The sequence below is a fragment of the Hyla sarda genome, unplaced genomic scaffold (assembly GCF_029499605.1).
Source record: "Hyla sarda isolate aHylSar1 unplaced genomic scaffold, aHylSar1.hap1 scaffold_2253, whole genome shotgun sequence".
Taxonomy (NCBI): Eukaryota; Metazoa; Chordata; class Amphibia; order Anura; family Hylidae; genus Hyla; species Hyla sarda.
In genome coordinates this window covers 1-25,111 of record NW_026608930.1, presented here as the reverse complement: position 1 = coordinate 25,111, position 25,111 = coordinate 1, and the positions used below count along the sequence as shown (strand labels likewise).

Here is a 25,111-nt window from a genome sequence, read left to right as displayed (position 1 = left end):
GCTGTGAAGGTTCTAGGTGACATCACAAATCCCTATGGTTACATACACAACAAAGCTGGGTTGTTGTTGTTTACACTCTGCAAGGCCTGTGGAAGTGAGTGACATCATAGCACTGTAGTTCTGAGGGTTCTAGATGGATGCAACAATCTCCTGTTGCTTCTATGAAGGCCATAATAGACGACATCACCAAACAGCTCCATAGTCACATACACAGCAAAGGAGAGATGTTGTTTACACCTAGTGATGTCAGTGGTATTGAGTGACATCACAGCACAGTGCTAAGGCTCCTGGGCCTGGACACAGCAGCGGCTGCAATATCTCAACGGAGAATACGTTTATATATATGTGTGTGTGTGCGCGTATATATATATATATATATATATATATATATATATATATATATATATATATTTCTCCGCCGAAATCACTTTTAAACCCATTTCCACCTTTTTTTCCCTTCTCTTCCTCTTACTTTTTTTTCACGTTTTTTTACGTTTTTCTCCTTTTCGCCTCTTTTCTGGGCGTATTATTCTTCTTTTTCTTCTTTTTTTTCGTCTAATGCATACCCCATCAGTGCAGCAATGCTTATTCAATACCGCCAGCAGATGGAGACACTGGGGGATAATTTTCTAAGGATTTATACTGATTTTTCCTGTCTGAATTTGTCGCACAGAAAGTTGCAGGCCAAATATGTGTGACATTTCTGCGACTTTAGCTTCTAGAGCATTTTTACAACATTATACATAGGTGCTGAATACATAAAAAGCGACTGTTCAGCGACAGACAAGTCGCATCGGCTGAAAGTAGGCCAGAATGTCAGTCCATGTTGGAGCAGGTTTAGATACAGTCTAAAGTATAGATCTCAAAGTCTGTGCACAGAATTTAGCAAGGGCCTCGCACCTTCTGATGCATCAGGTAGGTGCACAATAGCATAGCCTAACCCTCTGTACTTTGGTCTATATTGATGCGGGACATAGACAGCCAGCTGATGACCAATCCATTAGTGCAATGGATGGCTGGAAGCATTTGTCTTTGCCTTTGCAATACCACAGAAGCAATGCATGGTCAATGTACAGCAATGACACACCTGTGTGAACAGCCAGGAGACCCCCCCCCCCCATGTTATGTTACATAGTTACATAGTTAGTACGGTCGAAAAAAGACATATGTCCATCACGTTCAACCAGGGAATTAAGGGGTAGGGGTGTGGCGCGATATTGGGGAAGGGATGAGATTTTATATTTCTTCATAAGCATTAATCTTATTTTGTCAATTAGGAACATTCAGCACCCACCCGCTATCAAGGCAGCTGCCTATCATGTCATGCCCTACCTGCACAGGTGTGCTGGCTACTCAAATGATCCAATTAAGGAGGCCATTTAGTCAGCAGCAGCAGAAGTCCTGTGCCTGGACGCTCCAACAGGGGCCAGACACAAGCAGAAGCAGAAGCAGCAGAAGCAGCAGCAGCACCACCTTTTGTTTTTTGGCTGCAGCAGCAGCAAGGCCCACAGGGCTGGCTAGCTGGCTAGCCAGCAAGCAGGTAGCAATGAAAGTAGGAATCTTTCTTTTTAACCCTGTAAGGGGGTGGTGCACTGTACCCGAAGATACTGCCATATCGGGTCAATGCATAGGGCGACGGAAGCAAGCTTCGAAATCGGCCCCCGTTCTCAAAAATCCATTTAATATATGGTCCCCAGATAGGGGACGTATCAGATATTAAACTGATAAGAACAGATACTACACTTGATCTTAGCCAAAAGGCCGAGAAGCGATAACCGTGAAAGGGGCGGGCCCAACAAGGTCCCCTTCATGGGCACTATCACTGCTTGCTGTCAGGGAGGCTGCCAGACAATTTTCCATGCACACTCTGGGCTGGGGGGCAGTCAACCACCAGTACACACAGCAGAACCTAAACCCATACCATTATTGCTAAGCAGCAAGACAGGGGCCCATTGCACTCCCACGGGGCCTTTTTAAATGCAATCCATAACCCGGATTTGCCAGGAACCCTTCTTACTCCTCCTACTTGCATGTGACACTGGGCTTAGGATCTGCATAGGAAACACACACACAAGCACACACCTACCTTTGTTGCCTGCAGATGCCTCCTTGGCTGTCCCCAAACGGTATCAAACCAACACCCACGGGAAGCTGTAAGCATAGAGGACATGCCTGCACCCCATTGGACTTACCTGTGTGGGTTAAATCCGGGTTATTTGACAACCTATGGCGGTGATGGTTCTGCTCAGGCAGAGCAGTGCTGATGCTCCTCATAAAGCTGTCGCTGCTGTGAAGGTTCTAGGTGACATCACAAATCCCTATGGTTACATACACAACAAAGCTGGGTTGTTGTTGTTTACACTCTGCAAGGCCTGTGGAAGTGAGTGACATCATAGCACTGTAGTTCTGAGGGTTCTAGATGGATGCAACAATCTCCTGTTGCTTCTATGAAGGCCATAATAGACGACATCACCAAACAGCTCCATAGTCACATACACAGCAAAGGAGAGATGTTGTTTACACCTAGTGATGTCAGTGGTATTGAGTGACATCACAGCACAGTGCTAAGGCTCCTGGGCCTGGACACAGCAGCGGCTGCAATATCTCAACGGAGAATACGTTTATATATATGTGTGTGTGTGCGCGTATATATATATATATATATATATATATATATATATATATATATATATTTCTCCGCCGAAATCACTTTTAAACCCATTTCCACCTTTTTTTCCCTTCTCTTCCTCTTACTTTTTTTTCACGTTTTTTTACGTTTTTCTCCTTTTCGCCTCTTTTCTGGGCGTATTATTCTTCTTTTTCTTCTTTTTTTTCGTCTAATGCATACCCCATCAGTGCAGCAATGCTTATTCAATACCGCCAGCAGATGGAGACACTGGGGGATAATTTTCTAAGGATTTATACTGATTTTTCCTGTCTGAATTTGTCGCACAGAAAGTTGCAGGCCAAATATGTGTGACATTTCTGCGACTTTAGCTTCTAGAGCATTTTTACAACATTATACATAGGTGCTGAATACATAAAAAGCGACTGTTCAGCGACAGACAAGTCGCATCGGCTGAAAGTAGGCCAGAATGTCAGTCCATGTTGGAGCAGGTTTAGATACAGTCTAAAGTATAGATCTCAAAGTCTGTGCACAGAATTTAGCAAGGGCCTCGCACCTTCTGATGCATCAGGTAGGTGCACAATAGCATAGCCTAACCCTCTGTACTTTGGTCTATATTGATGCGGGACATAGACAGCCAGCTGATGACCAATCCATTAGTGCAATGGATGGCTGGAAGCATTTGTCTTTGCCTTTGCAATACCACAGAAGCAATGCATGGTCAATGTACAGCAATGACACACCTGTGTGAACAGCCAGGAGACCCCCCCCCCCCATGTTATGTTACATAGTTACATAGTTAGTACGGTCGAAAAAAGACATATGTCCATCACGTTCAACCAGGGAATTAAGGGGTAGGGGTGTGGCGCGATATTGGGGAAGGGATGAGATTTTATATTTCTTCATAAGCATTAATCTTATTTTGTCAATTAGGAACATTCAGCACCCACCCGCTATCAAGGCAGCTGCCTATCATGTCATGCCCTACCTGCACAGGTGTGCTGGCTACTCAAATGATCCAATTAAGGAGGCCATTTAGTCAGCAGCAGCAGAAGTCCTGTGCCTGGACGCTCCAACAGGGGCCAGACACAAGCAGAAGCAGAAGCAGCAGAAGCAGCAGCAGCACCACCTTTTGTTTTTTGGCTGCAGCAGCAGCAAGGCCCACAGGGCTGGCTAGCTGGCTAGCCAGCAAGCAGGTAGCAATGAAAGTAGGAAGCTTTCTTTTTAACCCTGTAAGGGGGTGGTGCACTGTACCCGAAGATACTGCCATATCGGGTCAATGCATAGGGCGACGGAAGCAAGCTTCGAAATCGGCCCCCGTTCTCAAAAATCCATTTAATATATGGTCCCCAGATAGGGGACGTATCAGATATTAAACTGATAAGAACAGATACTACACTTGATCTTAGCCAAAAGGCCGAGAAGCGATAACCGTGAAAGGGGCGGGCCCAACAAGGTCCCCTTCATGGGCACTATCACTGCTTGCTGTCAGGGAGGCTGCCAGACAATTTTCCATGCACACTCTGGGCTGGGGGGCAGTCAACCACCAGTACACACAGCAGAACCTAAACCCATACCATTATTGCTAAGCAGCAAGACAGGGGCCCATTGCACTCCCACGGGGCCTTTTTAAATGCAATCCATAACCCGGATTTGCCAGGAACCCTTCTTACTCCTCCTACTTGCATGTGACACTGGGCTTAGGATCTGCATAGGAAACACACACACAAGCACACACCTACCTTTGTTGCCTGCAGATGCCTCCTTGGCTGTCCCCAAACGGTATCAAACCAACACCCACGGGAAGCTGTAAGCATAGAGGACATGCCTGCACCCCATTGGACTTACCTGTGTGGGTTAAATCCGGGTTATTTGACAACCTATGGCGGTGATGGTTCTGCTCAGGCAGAGCAGTGCTGATGCTCCTCATAAAGCTGTCGCTGCTGTGAAGGTTCTAGGTGACATCACAAATCCCTATGGTTACATACACAACAAAGCTGGGTTGTTGTTGTTTACACTCTGCAAGGCCTGTGGAAGTGAGTGACATCATAGCACTGTAGTTCTGAGGGTTCTAGATGGATGCAACAATCTCCTGTTGCTTCTATGAAGGCCATAATAGACGACATCACCAAACAGCTCCATAGTCACATACACAGCAAAGGAGAGATGTTGTTTACACCTAGTGATGTCAGTGGTATTGAGTGACATCACAGCACAGTGCTAAGGCTCCTGGGCCTGGACACAGCAGCGGCTGCAATATCTCAACGGAGAATACGTTTATATATATGTGTGTGTGTGCGCGTATATATATATATATATATATATATATATATATATATATATATATATATATTTCTCCGCCGAAATCACTTTTAAACCCATTTCCACCTTTTTTTCCCTTCTCTTCCTCTTACTTTTTTTTCACGTTTTTTTACGTTTTTCTCCTTTTCGCCTCTTTTCTGGGCGTATTATTCTTCTTTTTCTTCTTTTTTTTCGTCTAATGCATACCCCATCAGTGCAGCAATGCTTATTCAATACCGCCAGCAGATGGAGACACTGGGGGATAATTTTCTAAGGATTTATACTGATTTTTCCTGTCTGAATTTGTCGCACAGAAAGTTGCAGGCCAAATATGTGTGACATTTCTGCGACTTTAGCTTCTAGAGCATTTTTACAACATTATACATAGGTGCTGAATACATAAAAAGCGACTGTTCAGCGACAGACAAGTCGCATCGGCTGAAAGTAGGCCAGAATGTCAGTCCATGTTGGAGCAGGTTTAGATACAGTCTAAAGTATAGATCTCAAAGTCTGTGCACAGAATTTAGCAAGGGCCTCGCACCTTCTGATGCATCAGGTAGGTGCACAATAGCATAGCCTAACCCTCTGTACTTTGGTCTATATTGATGCGGGACATAGACAGCCAGCTGATGACCAATCCATTAGTGCAATGGATGGCTGGAAGCATTTGTCTTTGCCTTTGCAATACCACAGAAGCAATGCATGGTCAATGTACAGCAATGACACACCTGTGTGAACAGCCAGGAGACCCCCCCCCCCCATGTTATGTTACATAGTTACATAGTTAGTACGGTCGAAAAAAGACATATGTCCATCACGTTCAACCAGGGAATTAAGGGGTAGGGGTGTGGCGCGATATTGGGGAAGGGATGAGATTTTATATTTCTTCATAAGCATTAATCTTATTTTGTCAATTAGGAACATTCAGCACCCACCCGCTATCAAGGCAGCTGCCTATCATGTCATGCCCTACCTGCACAGGTGTGCTGGCTACTCAAATGATCCAATTAAGGAGGCCATTTAGTCAGCAGCAGCAGAAGTCCTGTGCCTGGACGCTCCAACAGGGGCCAGACACAAGCAGAAGCAGAAGCAGCAGAAGCAGCAGCAGCACCACCTTTTGTTTTTTGGCTGCAGCAGCAGCAAGGCCCACAGGGCTGGCTAGCTGGCTAGCCAGCAAGCAGGTAGCAATGAAAGTAGGAATCTTTCTTTTTAACCCTGTAAGGGGGTGGTGCACTGTACCCGAAGATACTGCCATATCGGGTCAATGCATAGGGCGACGGAAGCAAGCTTCGAAATCGGCCCCCGTTCTCAAAAATCCATTTAATATATGGTCCCCAGATAGGGGACGTATCAGATATTAAACTGATAAGAACAGATACTACACTTGATCTTAGCCAAAAGGCCGAGAAGCGATAACCGTGAAAGGGGCGGGCCCAACAAGGTCCCCTTCATGGGCACTATCACTGCTTGCTGTCAGGGAGGCTGCCAGACAATTTTCCATGCACACTCTGGGCTGGGGGGCAGTCAACCACCAGTACACACAGCAGAACCTAAACCCATACCATTATTGCTAAGCAGCAAGACAGGGGCCCATTGCACTCCCACGGGGCCTTTTTAAATGCAATCCATAACCCGGATTTGCCAGGAACCCTTCTTACTCCTCCTACTTGCATGTGACACTGGGCTTAGGATCTGCATAGGAAACACACACACAAGCACACACCTACCTTTGTTGCCTGCAGATGCCTCCTTGGCTGTCCCCAAACGGTATCAAACCAACACCCACGGGAAGCTGTAAGCATAGAGGACATGCCTGCACCCCATTGGACTTACCTGTGTGGGTTAAATCCGGGTTATTTGACAACCTATGGCGGTGATGGTTCTGCTCAGGCAGAGCAGTGCTGATGCTCCTCATAAAGCTGTCGCTGCTGTGAAGGTTCTAGGTGACATCACAAATCCCTATGGTTACATACACAACAAAGCTGGGTTGTTGTTGTTTACACTCTGCAAGGCCTGTGGAAGTGAGTGACATCATAGCACTGTAGTTCTGAGGGTTCTAGATGGATGCAACAATCTCCTGTTGCTTCTATGAAGGCCATAATAGACGACATCACCAAACAGCTCCATAGTCACATACACAGCAAAGGAGAGATGTTGTTTACACCTAGTGATGTCAGTGGTATTGAGTGACATCACAGCACAGTGCTAAGGCTCCTGGGCCTGGACACAGCAGCGGCTGCAATATCTCAACGGAGAATACGTTTATATATATGTGTGTGTGTGCGCGTATATATATATATATATATATATATATATATATATATATATATATTTCTCCGCCGAAATCACTTTTAAACCCATTTCCACCTTTTTTTCCCTTCTCTTCCTCTTACTTTTTTTTCACGTTTTTTTACGTTTTTCTCCTTTTCGCCTCTTTTCTGGGCGTATTATTCTTCTTTTTCTTCTTTTTTTTCGTCTAATGCATACCCCATCAGTGCAGCAATGCTTATTCAATACCGCCAGCAGATGGAGACACTGGGGGATAATTTTCTAAGGATTTATACTGATTTTTCCTGTCTGAATTTGTCGCACAGAAAGTTGCAGGCCAAATATGTGTGACATTTCTGCGACTTTAGCTTCTAGAGCATTTTTACAACATTATACATAGGTGCTGAATACATAAAAAGCGACTGTTCAGCGACAGACAAGTCGCATCGGCTGAAAGTAGGCCAGAATGTCAGTCCATGTTGGAGCAGGTTTAGATACAGTCTAAAGTATAGATCTCAAAGTCTGTGCACAGAATTTAGCAAGGGCCTCGCACCTTCTGATGCATCAGGTAGGTGCACAATAGCATAGCCTAACCCTCTGTACTTTGGTCTATATTGATGCGGGACATAGACAGCCAGCTGATGACCAATCCATTAGTGCAATGGATGGCTGGAAGCATTTGTCTTTGCCTTTGCAATACCACAGAAGCAATGCATGGTCAATGTACAGCAATGACACACCTGTGTGAACAGCCAGGAGACCCCCCCCCCCCATGTTATGTTACATAGTTACATAGTTAGTACGGTCGAAAAAAGACATATGTCCATCACGTTCAACCAGGGAATTAAGGGGTAGGGGTGTGGCGCGATATTGGGGAAGGGATGAGATTTTATATTTCTTCATAAGCATTAATCTTATTTTGTCAATTAGGAACATTCAGCACCCACCCGCTATCAAGGCAGCTGCCTATCATGTCATGCCCTACCTGCACAGGTGTGCTGGCTACTCAAATGATCCAATTAAGGAGGCCATTTAGTCAGCAGCAGCAGAAGTCCTGTGCCTGGACGCTCCAACAGGGGCCAGACACAAGCAGAAGCAGAAGCAGCAGAAGCAGCAGCAGCACCACCTTTTGTTTTTTGGCTGCAGCAGCAGCAAGGCCCACAGGGCTGGCTAGCTGGCTAGCCAGCAAGCAGGTAGCAATGAAAGTAGGAATCTTTCTTTTTAACCCTGTAAGGGGGTGGTGCACTGTACCCGAAGATACTGCCATATCGGGTCAATGCATAGGGCGACGGAAGCAAGCTTCGAAATCGGCCCCCGTTCTCAAAAATCCATTTAATATATGGTCCCCAGATAGGGGACGTATCAGATATTAAACTGATAAGAACAGATACTACACTTGATCTTAGCCAAAAGGCCGAGAAGCGATAACCGTGAAAGGGGCGGGCCCAACAAGGTCCCCTTCATGGGCACTATCACTGCTTGCTGTCAGGGAGGCTGCCAGACAATTTTCCATGCACACTCTGGGCTGGGGGGCAGTCAACCACCAGTACACACAGCAGAACCTAAACCCATACCATTATTGCTAAGCAGCAAGACAGGGGCCCATTGCACTCCCACGGGGCCTTTTTAAATGCAATCCATAACCCGGATTTGCCAGGAACCCTTCTTACTCCTCCTACTTGCATGTGACACTGGGCTTAGGATCTGCATAGGAAACACACACACAAGCACACACCTACCTTTGTTGCCTGCAGATGCCTCCTTGGCTGTCCCCAAACGGTATCAAACCAACACCCACGGGAAGCTGTAAGCATAGAGGACATGCCTGCACCCCATTGGACTTACCTGTGTGGGTTAAATCCGGGTTATTTGACAACCTATGGCGGTGATGGTTCTGCTCAGGCAGAGCAGTGCTGATGCTCCTCATAAAGCTGTCGCTGCTGTGAAGGTTCTAGGTGACATCACAAATCCCTATGGTTACATACACAACAAAGCTGGGTTGTTGTTGTTTACACTCTGCAAGGCCTGTGGAAGTGAGTGACATCATAGCACTGTAGTTCTGAGGGTTCTAGATGGATGCAACAATCTCCTGTTGCTTCTATGAAGGCCATAATAGACGACATCACCAAACAGCTCCATAGTCACATACACAGCAAAGGAGAGATGTTGTTTACACCTAGTGATGTCAGTGGTATTGAGTGACATCACAGCACAGTGCTAAGGCTCCTGGGCCTGGACACAGCAGCGGCTGCAATATCTCAACGGAGAATACGTTTATATATATGTGTGTGTGTGCGCGTATATATATATATATATATATATATATATATATATATATATATTTCTCCGCCGAAAATCACTTTTAAACCCATTTCCACCTTTTTTTCCTTCTCTTCCTCTTACTTTTTTTCACGTTTTTTTACGTTTTTCTCCTTTTCGCCTCTTTTCTGGCGTATTATTCTTCTTTTTCTTCTTTTTTTTCGTCTAATGCATACCCCATCAGTGCAGCAATGCTTATTCAATACCGCCAGCAGATGGAGACACTGGGGGATAATTTTCTAAGGATTTATACTGATTTTTCCTGTCTGAATTGGTCGCACAGAAAGTTGCAGGCCAAATATGTGTGACATTTCTGCGACTTTAGCTTCTAGAGCATTTTTACAACATTATACTTAGGTGCTGAATACATAAAAAGCGACTGTTCAGCGACAGACAAGTCGCATCGGCTGAAAGTAGGCCAGAATGTCCAGTCCATGTTGGAGCAGGTTTAGATACAGTCTAAAGTATAGATCTCAAAGTCTGTGCACAGAATTTAGCAAGGGCCTCGCACCTTCTGATGCATCAGGTAGGTGCACAATAGCATAGCCTAACCCTCTGTACTTGGTCTATATTGATGCGGGACATAGACAGCCAGCTGATGACCAATCCATTAGTGCAATGGATGGCTGGAAGCATTTGTCTTTGCCTTTGCAATACCACAGAAGCAATGCATGGTCAATGTACAGCAATGACACACCTGTGTGAACAGCCAGGAGACCCCCCCCCCCCATGTTATGTTACATAGTTACATAGTTAGTACGGTCGAAAAAAGACATATGTCCATCACGTTCAACCAGGGAATTAAGGGGTAGGGGTGTGGCGCGATATTGGGGAAGGGATGAGATTTTATATTTCTTCATAAGCATTAATCTTATTTTGTCAATTAGGAACATTCAGCACCCACCCCGCTATCAAGGCAGCTGCCTATCATGTCATGCCCTACCTGCACAGGTGTGCTGGCTACTCAAATGATCCAATTAAGGAGGCCATTTAGTCAGCAGCAGCAGAAGTCCTGTGCCTGGACGCTCCAACAGGGGCCAGACACAAGCAGAAGCAGAAGCAGCAGAAGCAGCAGCAGCACCACCTTTTGTTTTTTGGCTGCAGCAGCAGCAAGGCCCACAGGGCTGGCTAGCTGGCTAGCAGCAAGCAGGTAGCAATGAAAGTAGGAATCTTTCTTTTTAACCCTGTAAGGGGGTGGTGCACTGTACCCGAAGATACTGCCATATCGGGTCAATGCATAGGGCGACGGAAGCAAGCTTCGAAATCGGCCCCCGTTCTCAAAAATCCATTTAATATATGGTCCCCAGATAGGGGACGTATCAGATATTAAACTGATAAGAACAGATACTACACTTGATCTTAGCCAAAAGGCCGAGAAGCGATAACCGTGAAAGGGGCGGGCCCAACAAGGTCCCCTTCATGGGCACTATCACTGCTTGCTGTCAGGGAGGCTGCCAGACAATTTTCCATGCACACTCTGGGCTGGGGGGCAGTCAACCACCAGTACACACAGCAGAACCTAAACCCATACCATTATTGCTAAGCAGCAAGACAGGGGCCCATTGCACTCCCACGGGGCCTTTTTAAATGCAATCCATAACCCGGATTTGCCAGGAACCCTTCTTACTCCTCCTACTTGCATGTGACACTGGGCTTAGGATCTGCATAGGAAACACACACACAAGCACACACCTACCTTTGTTGCCTGCAGATGCCTCCTTGGCTGTCCCCAAAACGGTATCAAACCAACACCCACGGGAAGCTGTAAGCATAGAGGACATGCCTGCACCCATTGGACTTACCTGTGTGGGTTAAATCGGTTATTTGACAACCTATGGCGGTGATGGTTCTGCTCAGGCAGAGCAGTGCTGATGCTCCTCATAAAGCTGTCGCTGCTGTGAAGGTTCTAGGTGACATCACAAATCCCTATGGTTACATACACAACAAAGCTGGGTTGTTGTTGTTTACACTCTGCAAGGCCTGTGGAAGTGAGTGACATCATAGCACTGTAGTTCTGAGGGTTCTAGATGGATGCAACAATCTCCTGTTGCTTCTATGAAGGCCATAATAGACGACATCACCAAACAGCTCCATAGTCACATACACAGCAAAGGAGAGATGTTGTTTACACCTAGTGATGTCAGTGGTATTGAGTGACATCACAGCACAGTGCTAAGGCTCCTGGGCCTGGACACAGCAGCGGCTGCAATATCTCAACGGAGAATACGTTTATATATATGTGTGTGTGTGCGCGTATATATATATATATATATATATATATATATATATATATATTTCTCCGCCGAAATCACTTTTAAACCCATTTCCACCTTTTTTTCCCTTCTCTTCCTCTTACTTTTTTTTCACGTTTTTTTACGTTTTTCTCCTTTTCGCCTCTTTTCTGGGCGTATTATTCTTCTTTTTCTTCTTTTTTTTCGTCTAATGCATACCCCATCAGTGCAGCAATGCTTATTCAATACCGCCAGCAGATGGAGACACTGGGGGATAATTTTCTAAGGATTTATACTGATTTTTCCTGTCTGAATTTGTCGCACAGAAAGTTGCAGGCCAAATATGTGTGACATTTCTGCGACTTTAGCTTCTAGAGCATTTTTACAACATTATACATAGGTGCTGAATACATAAAAAGCGACTGTTCAGCGACAGACAAGTCGCATCGGCTGAAAGTAGGCCAGAATGTCAGTCCATGTTGGAGCAGGTTTAGATACAGTCTAAAGTATAGATCTCAAAGTCTGTGCACAGAATTTAGCAAGGGCCTCGCACCTTCTGATGCATCAGGTAGGTGCACAATAGCATAGCCTAACCCTCTGTACTTTGGTCTATATTGATGCGGGACATAGACAGCCAGCTGATGACCAATCCATTAGTGCAATGGATGGCTGGAAGCATTTGTCTTTGCCTTTGCAATACCACAGAAGCAATGCATGGTCAATGTACAGCAATGACACACCTGTGTGAACAGCCAGGAGACCCCCCCCCCCCCATGTTATGTTACATAGTTACATAGTTAGTACGGTCGAAAAAAGACATATGTCCATCACGTTCAACCAGGGAATTAAGGGGTAGGGGTGTGGCGCGATATTGGGGAAGGGATGAGATTTTATATTTCTTCATAAGCATTAATCTTATTTTGTCAATTAGGAACATTCAGCACCCACCCGCTATCAAGGCAGCTGCCTATCATGTCATGCCCTACCTGCACAGGTGTGCTGGCTACTCAAATGATCCAATTAAGGAGGCCATTTAGTCAGCAGCAGCAGAAGTCCTGTGCCTGGACGCTCCAACAGGGGCCAGACACAAGCAGAAGCAGAAGCAGCAGAAGCAGCAGCAGCACCACCTTTTGTTTTTTGGCTGCAGCAGCAGCAAGGCCCACAGGGCTGGCTAGCTGGCTAGCCAGCAAGCAGGTAGCAATGAAAGTAGGAATCTTTCTTTTTAACCCTGTAAGGGGGTGGTGCACTGTACCCGAAGATACTGCCATATCGGGTCAATGCATAGGGCGACGGAAGCAAGCTTCGAAATCGGCCCCCGTTCTCAAAAATCCATTTAATATATGGTCCCCAGATAGGGGACGTATCAGATATTAAACTGATAAGAACAGATACTACACTTGATCTTAGCCAAAAGGCCGAGAAGCGATAACCGTGAAAGGGGCGGGCCCAACAAGGTCCCCTTCATGGGCACTATCACTGCTTGCTGTCAGGGAGGCTGCCAGACAATTTTCCATGCACACTCTGGGGCTGGGGGGCAGTCAACCACCAGTACACACAGCAGAACCTAAACCCATACCATTATTGCTAAGCAGCAAGACAGGGGCCCATTGCACTCCCACGGGGCCTTTTTAAATGCAATCCATAACCCGGATTTGCCAGGAACCCTTCTTACTCCTCCTACATTGCATGTGACACTGGGCTTAGGATCTGCATAGGAAACACACACACAAGCACACACCTACCTTTGTTGCCTGCAGATGCCTCCTTGGCTGTCCCCAAACGGTATCAAACCAACACCCACGGGAAGCTGTAAGCATAGAGGACATGCCTGCACCCCATTGGACTTACCTGTGTGGGTTAAATCCGGGTTATTTGACAACCTATGGCGGTGATGGTTCTGCTCAGGCAGAGCAGTGCTGATGCTCCTCATAAAGCTGTCGCTGCTGTGAAGGTTCTAGGTGACATCACAAATCCCTATGGTTACATACACAACAAAGCTGGGTTGTTGTTGTTTACACTCTGCAAGGCCTGTGGAAGTGAGTGACATCATAGCACTGTAGTTCTGAGGGTTCTAGATGGATGCAACAATCTCCTGTTGCTTCTATGAAGGCCATAATAGACGACATCACCAAACAGCTCCATAGTCACATACACAGCAAAGGAGAGATGTTGTTTACACCTAGTGATGTCAGTGGTATTGAGTGACATCACAGCACAGTGCTAAGGCTCCTGGGCCTGGACACAGCAGCGGCTGCAATATCTCAACGGAGAATACGTTTATATATATGTGTGTGTGTGCGCGTATATATATATATATATATATATATATATATATATATATATATATATTTCTCCGCCGAAATCACTTTTAAACCCATTTCCACCTTTTTTTCCCTTCTCTTCCTCTTACTTTTTTTTCACGTTTTTTTACGTTTTTCTCCTTTTCGCCTCTTTTCTGGGCGTATTATTCTTCTTTTTCTTCTTTTTTTTCGTCTAATGCATACCCCATCAGTGCAGCAATGCTTATTCAATACCGCCAGCAGATGGAGACACTGGGGGATAATTTTCTAAGGATTTATACTGATTTTTCCTGTCTGAATTTGTCGCACAGAAAGTTGCAGGCCAAATATGTGTGACATTTCTGCGACTTTAGCTTCTAGAGCATTTTTACAACATTATACATAGGTGCTGAATACATAAAAAGCGACTGTTCAGCGACAGACAAGTCGCATCGGCTGAAAGTAGGCCAGAATGTCAGTCCATGTTGGAGCAGGTTTAGATACAGTCTAAAGTATAGATCTCAAAGTCTGTGCACAGAATTTAGCAAGGGCCTCGCACCTTCTGATGCATCAGGTAGGTGCACAATAGCATAGCCTAACCCTCTGTACTTTGGTCTATATTGATGCGGGACATAGACAGCCAGCTGATGACCAATCCATTAGTGCAATGGATGGCTGGAAGCATTTGTCTTTGCCTTTGCAATACCACAGAAGCAATGCATGGTCAATGTACAGCAATGACACACCTGTGTGAACAGCCAGGAGACCCCCCCCCCCCATGTTATGTTACATAGTTACATAGTTAGTACGGTCGAAAAAAGACATATGTCCATCACGTTCAACCAGGGAATTAAGGGGTAGGGGTGTGGCGCGATATTGGGGAAGGGATGAGATTTTATATTTCTTCATAAGCATTAATCTTATTTTGTCAATTAGGAACATTCAGCACCCACCCGCTATCAAGGCAGCTGCCTATCATGTCATGCCCTACCTGCACAGGTGTGCTGGCTACTCAAATGATCCAATTAAGGAGGCCATTTAGTCAGCAGCAGCAGAAGTCCTGTGCCTGGACGCTCCAACAGGGGCCAGACACAAGCAGAAGCAGAAGCAGCAGAAGCAGCAGCAGCACCACCTTTTGTTTTTTGGCTGCAGCAGCAGCAAGGCCCACAGGGCTGGCTAGCTGGCTAGCCAGCAAGCAGGTAGCAATGAAAGTAGGAATCTTTCTTTTTAACCCTGTAAGGGGGTGGTGCACTGTACCCGAAGATACTGCCATATCGGGTCAATGCATAGGGCGACGGAAGCAAGCTTCGAAATCGGCCCCCGTTCTCAAAAATCCATTTAATATATGGTCCCCAGATAGGGGACGTATCAGATATTAAACTGATAAGAACAGATACTACACTTGATCTTAGCCAAAAGGCCGAGAAGCGATAACCGTGAAAGGGGCGGGCCCAACAAGGTCCCCTTCATGGGCACTATCACTGCTTGCTGTCAGGGAGGCTGCCAGACAATTTTCCATGCACACTCTGGGCTGGGGGGCAGTCAACCACCAGTACACACAGCAGAACCTAAACCCATACCATTATTGCTAAGCAGCAAGACAGGGGCCCATTGCACTCCCACGGGGCCTTTTTAAATGCAATCCATAACCCGGATTTGCCAGGAACCCTTCTTACTCCTCCTACTTGCATGTGACACTGGGCTTAGGATCTGCATAGGAAACACACACACAAGCACACACCTACCTTTGTTGCCTGCAGATGCCTCCTTGGCTGTCCCCAAACGGTATCAAACCAACACCCACGGGAAGCTGTAAGCATAGAGGACATGCCTGCACCCCATTGGACTTACCTGTGTGGGTTAAATCCGGGTTATTTGACAACCTATGGCGGTGATGGTTCTGCTCAGGCAGAGCAGTGCTGATGCTCCTCATAAAGCTGTCGCTGCTGTGAAGGTTCTAGGTGACATCACAAATCCCTATGGTTACATACACAACAAAGCTGGGTTGTTGTTGTTTACACTCTGCAAGGCCTGTGGAAGTGAGTGACATCATAGCACTGTAGTTCTGAGGGTTCTAGATGGATGCAACAATCTCCTGTTGCTTCTATGAAGGCCATAATAGACGACATCACCAAACAGCTCCATAGTCACATACACAGCAAAGGAGAGATGTTGTTTACACCTAGTGATGTCAGTGGTATTGAGTGACATCACAGCACAGTGCTAAGGCTCCTGGGCCTGGACACAGCAGCGGCTGCAATATCTCAACGGAGAATACGTTTATATATATGTGTGTGTGTGCGCGTATATATATATATATATATATATATATATATATATATATATATATATATATTTCTCCGCCGAAATCACTTTTAAACCCATTTCCACCTTTTTTTCCCTTCTCTTCCTCTTACTTTTTTTTCACGTTTTTTTACGTTTTTCTCCTTTTCGCCTCTTTTCTGGGCGTATTATTCTTCTTTTTCTTCTTTTTTTTCGTCTAATGCATACCCCATCAGTGCAGCAATGCTTATTCAATACCGCCAGCAGATGGAGACACTGGGGGATAATTTTCTAAGGATTTATACTGATTTTTCCTGTCTGAATTTGTCGCACAGAAAGTTGCAGGCCAAATATGTGTGACATTTCTGCGACTTTAGCTTCTAGAGCATTTTTACAACATTATACATAGGTGCTGAATACATAAAAAGCGACTGTTCAGCGACAGACAAGTCGCATCGGCTGAAAGTAGGCCAGAATGTCAGTCCATGTTGGAGCAGGTTTAGATACAGTCTAAAGTATAGATCTCAAAGTCTGTGCACAGAATTTAGCAAGGGCCTCGCACCTTCTGATGCATCAGGTAGGTGCACAATAGCATAGCCTAACCCTCTGTACTTTGGTCTATATTGATGCGGGACATAGACAGCCAGCTGATGACCAATCCATTAGTGCAATGGATGGCTGGAAGCATTTGTCTTTGCCTTTGCAATACCACAGAAGCAATGCATGGTCAATGTACAGCAATGACACACCTGTGTGAACAGCCAGGAGACCCCCCCCCCCCCATGTTATGTTACATAGTTACATAGTTAGTACGGTCGAAAAAAGACATATGTCCATCACGTTCAACCAGGGAATTAAGGGGTAGGGGTGTGGCGCGATATTGGGGAAGGGATGAGATTTTATATTTCTTCATAAGCATTAATCTTATTTTGTCAATTAGGAACATTCAGCACCCACCCGCTATCAAGGCAGCTGCCTATCATGTCATGCCCTACCTGCACAGGTGTGCTGGCTACTCAAATGATCCAATTAAGGAGGCCATTTAGTCAGCAGCAGCAGAAGTCCTGTGCCTGGACGCTCCAACAGGGGCCAGACACAAGCAGAAGCAGAAGCAGCAGAAGCAGCAGCAGCACCACCTTTTGTTTTTTGGCTGCAGCAGCAGCAAGGCCCACAGGGCTGGCTAGCTGGCTAGCCAGCAAGCAGGTAGCAATGAAAGTAGGAATCTTTCTTTTTAACCCTGTAAGGGGGGTGGTGCACTGTACCCGAAGATACTGCCATATCGGGTCAATGCATAGGGCGACGGAAGCAAGCTTCGAAATCGGCCCCCGTTCTCAAAAATCCATTTAATATATGGTCCCCAGATAGGGGACGTATCAGATATTAAACTGATAAGAACAGATACTACACTTGATCTTAGCCAAAAGGCCGAGAAGCGATAACCGTGAAAGGGGCGGGCCCAACAAGGTCCCCTTCATGGGCACTATCACTGCTTGCTGTCAGGGAGGCTGCCAGACAATTTTCCATGCACACTCTGGGCTGGGGGGCAGTCAACCACCAGTACACACAGCAGAACCTAAACCCATACCATTATTGCTAAGCAGCAAGACAGGGGCCCATTGCACTCCCACGGGGCCTTTTTAAATGCAATCCATAACCCGGATTTGCCAGGAACCCTTCTTACTCCTCCTACTTGCATGTGACACTGGGCTTAGGATCTGCATAGGAAACACACACACAAGCACACACCTACCTTTGTTGCCTGCAGATGCCTCCTTGGCTGTCCCCAAACGGTATCAAACCAACACCCACGGGAAGCTGTAAGCATAGAGGACATGCCTGCACCCCATTGGACTTACCTGTGTGGGTTAAATCCGGGTTATTTGACAACCTATGGCGGTGATGGTTCTGCTCAGGCAGAGCAGTGCTGATGCTCCTCATAAAGCTGTCGCTGCTGTGAAGGTTCTAGGTGACATCACAAATCCCTATGGTTACATACACAACAAAGCTGGGTTGTTGTTGTTTACACTCTGCAAGGCCTGTGGAAGTGAGTGACATCATAGCACTGTAGTTCTGAGGGTTCTAGATGGATGCAACAATCTCCTGTTGCTTCTATGAAGGCCATAATAGACGACATCACCAAACAGCTCCATAGTCACATACACAGCAAAGGAGAGATGTTGTTTACACCTAGTGATGTCAGTGGTATTGAGTGACATCACAGCACAGTGCTAAGGCTCCTGGGCCTGGACACAGCAGCGGCTGCAATATCTCAACGGAGAATACGTTTATATATATGTGTGTGTGTGTGCGCGTATATATATATATATATATATATATATATATATATATATATATATATATTTCTCCGCCGAAATCACTTTTAAACCCATTTCCACCTTTTTTTCCCTTCTCTTCCTCTTACTTTTTTTTCACGTTTTTTTACGTTTTTCTCCTTTTCGCCTCTTTTCTGGGCGTATTATTCTTCTTTTTCTTCTTTTTTTTTCGTCTAATGCATACCCCATCAGTGCAGCAATGCTTATTCAATACCGCCAGCAGATGGAGACACTGGGGGATAATTTTCTAAGGATTTATACTGATTTTTCCTGTCTGAATTTGTCGCACAGAAAGTTGCAGGCCAAATATGTGTGACATTTCTGCGACTTTAGCTTCTAGAGCATTTTTACAACATTATACATAGGTGCTGAATACATAAAAAGCGACTGTTCAGCGACAGACAAGTCGCATCGGCTGAAAGTAGGCCAGAATGTCAGTCCATGTTGGAGCAGGTTTAGATACAGTCTAAAGTATAGATCTCAAAGTCTGTGCACAGAATTTAGCAAGGGCCTCGCACCTTCTGATGCATCAGGTAGGTGCACAATAGCATAGCCTAACCCTCTGTACTTTGGTCTATATTGATGCGGGACATAGACAGCCAGCTGATGACCAATCCATTAGTGCAATGGATGGCTGGAAGCATTTGTCTTTGCCTTTGCAATACCACAGAAGCAATGCATGGTCAATGTACAGCAATGACACACCTGTGTGAACAGCCAGGAGACCCCCCCCCCCCCATGTTATGTTACATAGTTACATAGTTAGTACGGTCGAAAAAAGACATATGTCCATCACGTTCAACCAGGGAATTAAGGGGTAGGGGTGTGGCGCGATATTGGGGAAGGGATGAGATTTTATATTTCTTCATAAGCATTAATCTTATTTTGTCAATTAGGAACATTCAGCACCCACCCGCTATCAAGGCAGCTGCCTATCATGTCATGCCCTACCTGCACAGGTGTGCTGGCTACTCAAATGATCCAATTAAGGAGGCCATTTAGTCAGCAGCAGCAGAAGTCCTGTGCCTGGACGCTCCAACAGGGGCCAGACACAAGCAGAAGCAGAAGCAGCAGAAGCAGCAGCAGCACCACCTTTTGTTTTTTGGCTGCAGCAGCAGCAAGGCCCACAGGGCTGGCTAGCTGGCTAGCCAGCAAGCAGGTAGCAATGAAAGTAGGAATCTTTCTTTTTAACCCTGTAAGGGGGTGGTGCACTGTACCCGAAGATACTGCCATATCGGGTCAATGCATAGGGGCGACGGAAGCAAGCTTCGAAATCGGCCCCCGTTCTCAAAAATCCATTTAATATATGGTCCCCAGATAGGGGACGTATCAGATATTAAACTGATAAGAACAGATACTACACTTGATCTTAGCCAAAAGGCCGAGAAGCGATAACCGTGAAAGGGGCGGGCCCAACAAGGTCCCCTTCATGGGCACTATCACTGCTTGCTGTCAGGGAGGCTGCCAGACAATTTTCCATGCACACTCTGGGCTGGGGGGGCAGTCAACCACCAGTACACACAGCAGAACCTAAACCCATACCATTATTGCTAAGCAGCAAGACAGGGGGCCCATTGCACTCCCACGGGGCCTTTTTAAATGCAAATCCATAACCCGGATTTGCCAGGAACCCTTCTTACTCCTCCTACTTGCATGTGACACTGGGCTTAGGATCTGCATAGGAAACACACACACAAGCACACACCTACCTTTGTTGCCTGCAGATGCCTCCTTGGCTGTCCCCAAAACGGTATCAAACCAACACCCACGGGAAGCTGTAAGCATAGAGGACATGCCTGCACCCCATTGGACTTACCTGTGTGGGTTAAATCCGGGTTATTTGACAACCTATGGCGGTGATGGTTCTGCTCAGGCAGAGCAGTGCTGATGCTCCTCATAAAGCTGTCGCTGCTGTGAAGGTTCTAGGTGACATCACAAATCCCTATGGTTACATACACAACAAAGCTGGGTTGTTGTTGTTTACACTCTGCAAGGCCTGTGGAAGTGAGTGACATCATAGCACTGTAGTTCTGAGGGTTCTAGATGGATGCAACAATCTCCTGTTGCTTCTATGAAGGCCATAATAGACGACATCACCAAACAGCTCCATAGTCACATACACAGCAAAGGAGAGATGTTGTTTACACCTAGTGATGTCAGTGGTATTGAGTGACATCACAGCACAGTGCTAAGGCTCCTGGGCCTGGACACAGCAGCGGCTGCAATATCTCAACGGAGAATACGTTTATATATATGTGTGTGTGTGCGCGTATATATATATATATATATATATATATATATATATATATATATATTTCTCCGCCGAAATCACTTTTAAACCCATTTCCACCTTTTTTTTCCCTTCTCTTCCTCTTACTTTTTTTTCACGTTTTTTTACGTTTTTCTCCTTTTCGCCTCTTTTCTGGGCGTATTATTCTTCTTTTTCTTCTTTTTTTTCGTCTAATGCATACCCCATCAGTGCAGCAATGCTTATTCAATACCGCCAGCAGATGGAGACACTGGGGGGATAATTTTCTAAGGATTTATACTGATTTTTCCTGTCTGAATTTGTCGCACAGAAAGTTGCAGGCCAAATATGTGTGACATTTCTGCGACTTTAGCTTCTAGAGCATTTTTACAACATTATACATAGGTGCTGAATACATAAAAAGCGACTGTTCAGCGACAGACAAGTCGCATCGGCTGAAAGTAGGCCAGAATGTCAGTCCATGTTGGAGCAGGTTTAGATACAGTCTAAAGTATAGATCTCAAAGTCTGTGCACAGAATTTAGCAAGGGCCTCGCACCTTCTGATGCATCAGGTAGGTGCACAATAGCATAGCCTAACCCTCTGTACTTTGGTCTATATTGATGCGGGACATAGACAGCCAGCTGATGACCAATCCATTAGTGCAATGGATGGCTGGAAGCATTTGTCTTTGCCTTTGCAATACCACAGAAGCAATGCATGGTCAATGTACAGCAATGACACACCTGTGTGAACAGCCAGGAGACCCCCCCCCCCCCATGTTATGTTACATAGTTACATAGTTAGTACGGTCGAAAAAAGACATATGTCCATCACGTTCAACCCAGGGAATTAAGGGGTAGGGGTGTGGCGCGATATTGGGGAAGGGATGAGATTTTATATTTCTTCATAAGGCATTAATCTTATTTTGTCAATTAGGAACATTCAGCACCCACCCGCTATCAAGGCAGCTGCCTATCATGTCATGCCCTACCTGCACAGGTGTGCTGGCTACTCAAATGATCCAATTAAGGAGGCCATTTAGTCAGCAGCAGCAGAAGTCCTGTGCCTGGACGCTCCAACAGGGGCCAGACACAAGCAGAAGCAGAAGCAGCAGAAGCAGCAGCAGCACCACCTTTTGTTTTTTGGCTGCAGCAGCAGCAAGGCCCACAGGGCTGGCTAGCTGGCTAGCCAGCAAGCAGGTAGCAATGAAAGTAGGAATCTTTCTTTTTAAACCCTGTAAGGGGGTGGTGCACTGTACCCGAAGATACTGCCATATCGGGTCAATGCATAGGGCGACGGAAGCAAGCTTCGAAATCGGCCCCCGTTCTCAAAAATCCATTTAATATATGGTCCCCAGATAGGGGACGTATCAGATATTAAACTGATAAGAACAGATACTACACTTGATCTTAGCCAAAAGGCCGAGAAGCGATAACCGTGAAAGGGGCGGGCCAACAAGGTCCCCTTCATGGGCACTATCACTGCTTGCTGTCAGGGAGGCTGCCAGACAATTTTCCATGCACACTCTGGGCTGGGGGGCAGTCAACCACCAGTACACACAGCAGAACCTAAACCCATACCATTATTGCTAAGCAGCAAGACAGGGGCCCATTGCACTCCCACGGGGCCTTTTTAAATGCAATCCATAAACCCGGATTTGCCAGGAACCCTTCTTACTCCTCCTACTTGCATGTGACACTGGGCTTAGGATCTGCATAGGAAACACACACACAAGCACACACCTACCTTTGTTGCCTGCAGATGCCTCCTTGGCTGTCCCCAAACGGTATCAAACCAACACCCACGGGAAGCTGTAAGCATAGAGGACATGCCTGCACCCCATTGGACTTACCTGTGTGGGTTAAATCCGGGTTATTTGACAACCTATGGCGGTGATGGTTCTGCTCAGGCAGAGCAGTGCTGATGCTCCTCATAAAGCTGTCGCTGCTGTGAAGGTTCTAGGTGACATCACAAATCCCTATGGTTACATACACAACAAAGCTGGGTTGTTGTTGTTTACACTCTGCAAGGCCTGTGGAAGTGAGTGACATCATAGCACTGTAGTTCTGAGGGTTCTAGATGGATGCAACAATCTCCTGTTGCTTCTATGAAGGCCATAATAGACGACATCACCAAACAGCTCCATAGTCACATACACAGCAAAGGAGAGATGTTGTTTACACCTAGTGATGTCAGTGGTATTGAGTGACATCACAGCACAGTGCTAAGGCTCCTGGGCCTGGACACAGCAGCGGCTGCAATATCTCAACGGAGAATACGTTTATATATATGTGTGTGTGTGCGCGTATATATATATATATATATATATATATATATATATATATATATATATTTCTCCGCCGAAATCACTTTTAAACCCATTTCCACCTTTTTTTCCCTTCTCTTCCTCTTACTTTTTTTTCACGTTTTTTTACGTTTTTCTCCTTTTCGCCTCTTTTCTGGGCGTATTATTCTTCTTTTTCTTCTTTTTTTTCGTCTAATGCATACCCCATCAGTGCAGCAATGCTTATTCAATACCGCCAGCAGATGGAGACACTGGGGGATAATTTTCTAAGGATTTATACTGATTTTTCCTGTCTGAATTTGTCGCACAGAAAGTTGCAGGCCAAATATGTGTGACATTTCTTCGCGACTTTAGCTTCTAGAGCATTTTTACAACATTATACATAGGTGCTGAATACATAAAAAGCGACTGTTCAGCGACAGACAAGTCGCATCGGCTGAAAGTAGGCCAGAATGTCAGTCCATGTTGGAGCAGGTTTAGATACAGTCTAAAGTATAGATCTCAAAGTCTGTGCACAGAATTTAGCAAGGGCCTCGCACCTTCTGATGCATCAGGTAGGTGCACAATAGCATAGCCTAACCCTCTGTACTTTGGTCTATATTGATGCGGGACATAGACAGCCAGCTGATGACCAATCCATTAGTGCAATGGATGGCTGGAAGCATTTGTCTTTGCCTTTGCAATACCACAGAAGCAATGCATGGTCAATGTACAGCAATGACACACCTGTGTGAACAGCCAGGAGACCCCCCCCCCCCCATGTTATGTTACATAGTTACATAGTTAGTACGGTCGAAAAAAGACATATGTCCATCACGTTCAACCAGGGAATTAAGGGGTAGGGGTGTGGCGCGATATTGGGGAAGGGATGAGATTTTATATTTCTTCATAAGCATTAATCTTATTTTGTCAATTAGGAACATTCAGCACCCACCCGCTATCAAGGCAGCTGCCTATCATGTCATGCCCTAGCCTGCACAGGTGTGCTGGCTACTCAAATGATCCAATTAAGGAGGCCATTTAGTCAGCAGCAGCAGAAGTCCTGTGCCTGGACGCTCCAACAGGGGCCAGACACAAGCAGAAGCAGAAGCAGCAGAAGCAGCAGCAGCACCACCTTTTGTTTTTTGGCTGCAGCAGCAGCAAGGCCCACAGGGCTGGCTAGCTGGCTAGCCAGCAAGCAGGTAGCAATGAAAGTAGGAATCTTTCTTTTTAACCCTGTAAGGGGGTGGTGCACTGTACCCGAAGATACTGCCATATCGGGTCAATGCATAGGGCGGAACGGAAGCAAGCTTCGAAATCGGCCCCCGTTCTCAAAAATCCATTTAATATATGGTCCCCAGATAGGGGACGTATCAGATATTAAACTGATAAGAACAGATACTACACTTGATCTTAGCCAAAAGGCCGAGAAGCGATAACCGTGAAAGGGCGGGCCCCAACAAGGTCCCCTTCATGGGCACTATCACCTGCTTGCTGTCAGGGAGGCTGCCAGACAATTTTCCATGCACACTCTGGGCTGGGGGGGCAGTCAACCACCAGTACACACAGCAGAACCTAAACCCATACCATTATTGCTAAGCAGCAAGACAGGGGCCCATTGCACTCCCACGGGGCCTTTTTAAATGCAATCCATAACCCGGATTTGCCAGGAACCCTTCTTACTCCTCCTACTTGCATGTGACACTGGGCTTAGGATCTGCATAGGAAACACACACATACAAGCACACACCTACCTTTGTTGCCTGCAGATGCCTCCTTGGCTGTCCCCAAACGGTATCAAACCAACACCCACGGGAAGCTGTAAGCATAGAGGACATGCCTGCACCCCATTGGACTTACCTGTGTGGGTTAAATCCGGGTTATTTGACAACCTATGGCGGTGATGGTTCTGCTCAGGCAGAGCAGTGCTGATGCTC

At 46.0% G+C, this 25,111-nt stretch overlaps 11 non-coding genes across 11 annotated transcripts; all 11 read right to left on the bottom strand.

Moving 5' to 3' along the window:
• Positions 1-1,582: 1,582 nt before the first annotated feature.
• LOC130321298 (U2 spliceosomal RNA) lies at positions 1,583-1,773 on the bottom strand. Its single transcript, XR_008867044.1, has one exon. It is a non-coding gene; the product is annotated as a U2 spliceosomal RNA (small nuclear RNA).
• A 2,091-nt stretch (positions 1,774-3,864) lies between these two features.
• Positions 3,865-4,055, bottom strand: LOC130321296 (U2 spliceosomal RNA). The gene has a single exon (XR_008867043.1). It is a non-coding gene; the product is annotated as a U2 spliceosomal RNA (small nuclear RNA).
• Positions 4,056-6,150: 2,095 nt separating this feature from the next.
• Positions 6,151-6,341, bottom strand: LOC130321295 (U2 spliceosomal RNA). Its single transcript, XR_008867042.1, has one exon. It is a non-coding gene; the product is annotated as a U2 spliceosomal RNA (small nuclear RNA).
• A 2,089-nt stretch (positions 6,342-8,430) lies between these two features.
• LOC130321294 (U2 spliceosomal RNA) lies at positions 8,431-8,621 on the bottom strand. The gene has a single exon (XR_008867041.1). It is a non-coding gene; the product is annotated as a U2 spliceosomal RNA (small nuclear RNA).
• A 2,085-nt stretch (positions 8,622-10,706) lies between these two features.
• LOC130321293 (U2 spliceosomal RNA) lies at positions 10,707-10,897 on the bottom strand. Its single transcript, XR_008867040.1, has one exon. It is a non-coding gene; the product is annotated as a U2 spliceosomal RNA (small nuclear RNA).
• A 2,084-nt stretch (positions 10,898-12,981) lies between these two features.
• On the bottom strand, positions 12,982-13,172 carry LOC130321292 (U2 spliceosomal RNA). Its single transcript, XR_008867039.1, has one exon. It is a non-coding gene; the product is annotated as a U2 spliceosomal RNA (small nuclear RNA).
• Positions 13,173-15,265: 2,093 nt separating this feature from the next.
• On the bottom strand, positions 15,266-15,456 carry LOC130321313 (U2 spliceosomal RNA). The gene has a single exon (XR_008867058.1). It is a non-coding gene; the product is annotated as a U2 spliceosomal RNA (small nuclear RNA).
• Positions 15,457-17,553: 2,097 nt separating this feature from the next.
• On the bottom strand, positions 17,554-17,744 carry LOC130321312 (U2 spliceosomal RNA). The gene has a single exon (XR_008867057.1). It is a non-coding gene; the product is annotated as a U2 spliceosomal RNA (small nuclear RNA).
• A 2,097-nt stretch (positions 17,745-19,841) lies between these two features.
• LOC130321291 (U2 spliceosomal RNA) lies at positions 19,842-20,033 on the bottom strand. Its single transcript, XR_008867038.1, has one exon. It is a non-coding gene; the product is annotated as a U2 spliceosomal RNA (small nuclear RNA).
• A 2,099-nt stretch (positions 20,034-22,132) lies between these two features.
• LOC130321311 (U2 spliceosomal RNA) lies at positions 22,133-22,323 on the bottom strand. Its single transcript, XR_008867056.1, has one exon. It is a non-coding gene; the product is annotated as a U2 spliceosomal RNA (small nuclear RNA).
• Positions 22,324-24,418: 2,095 nt separating this feature from the next.
• On the bottom strand, positions 24,419-24,611 carry LOC130321303 (U2 spliceosomal RNA). The gene has a single exon (XR_008867049.1). It is a non-coding gene; the product is annotated as a U2 spliceosomal RNA (small nuclear RNA).
• Between the last annotated feature and the right edge of the window lie 500 nt (positions 24,612-25,111).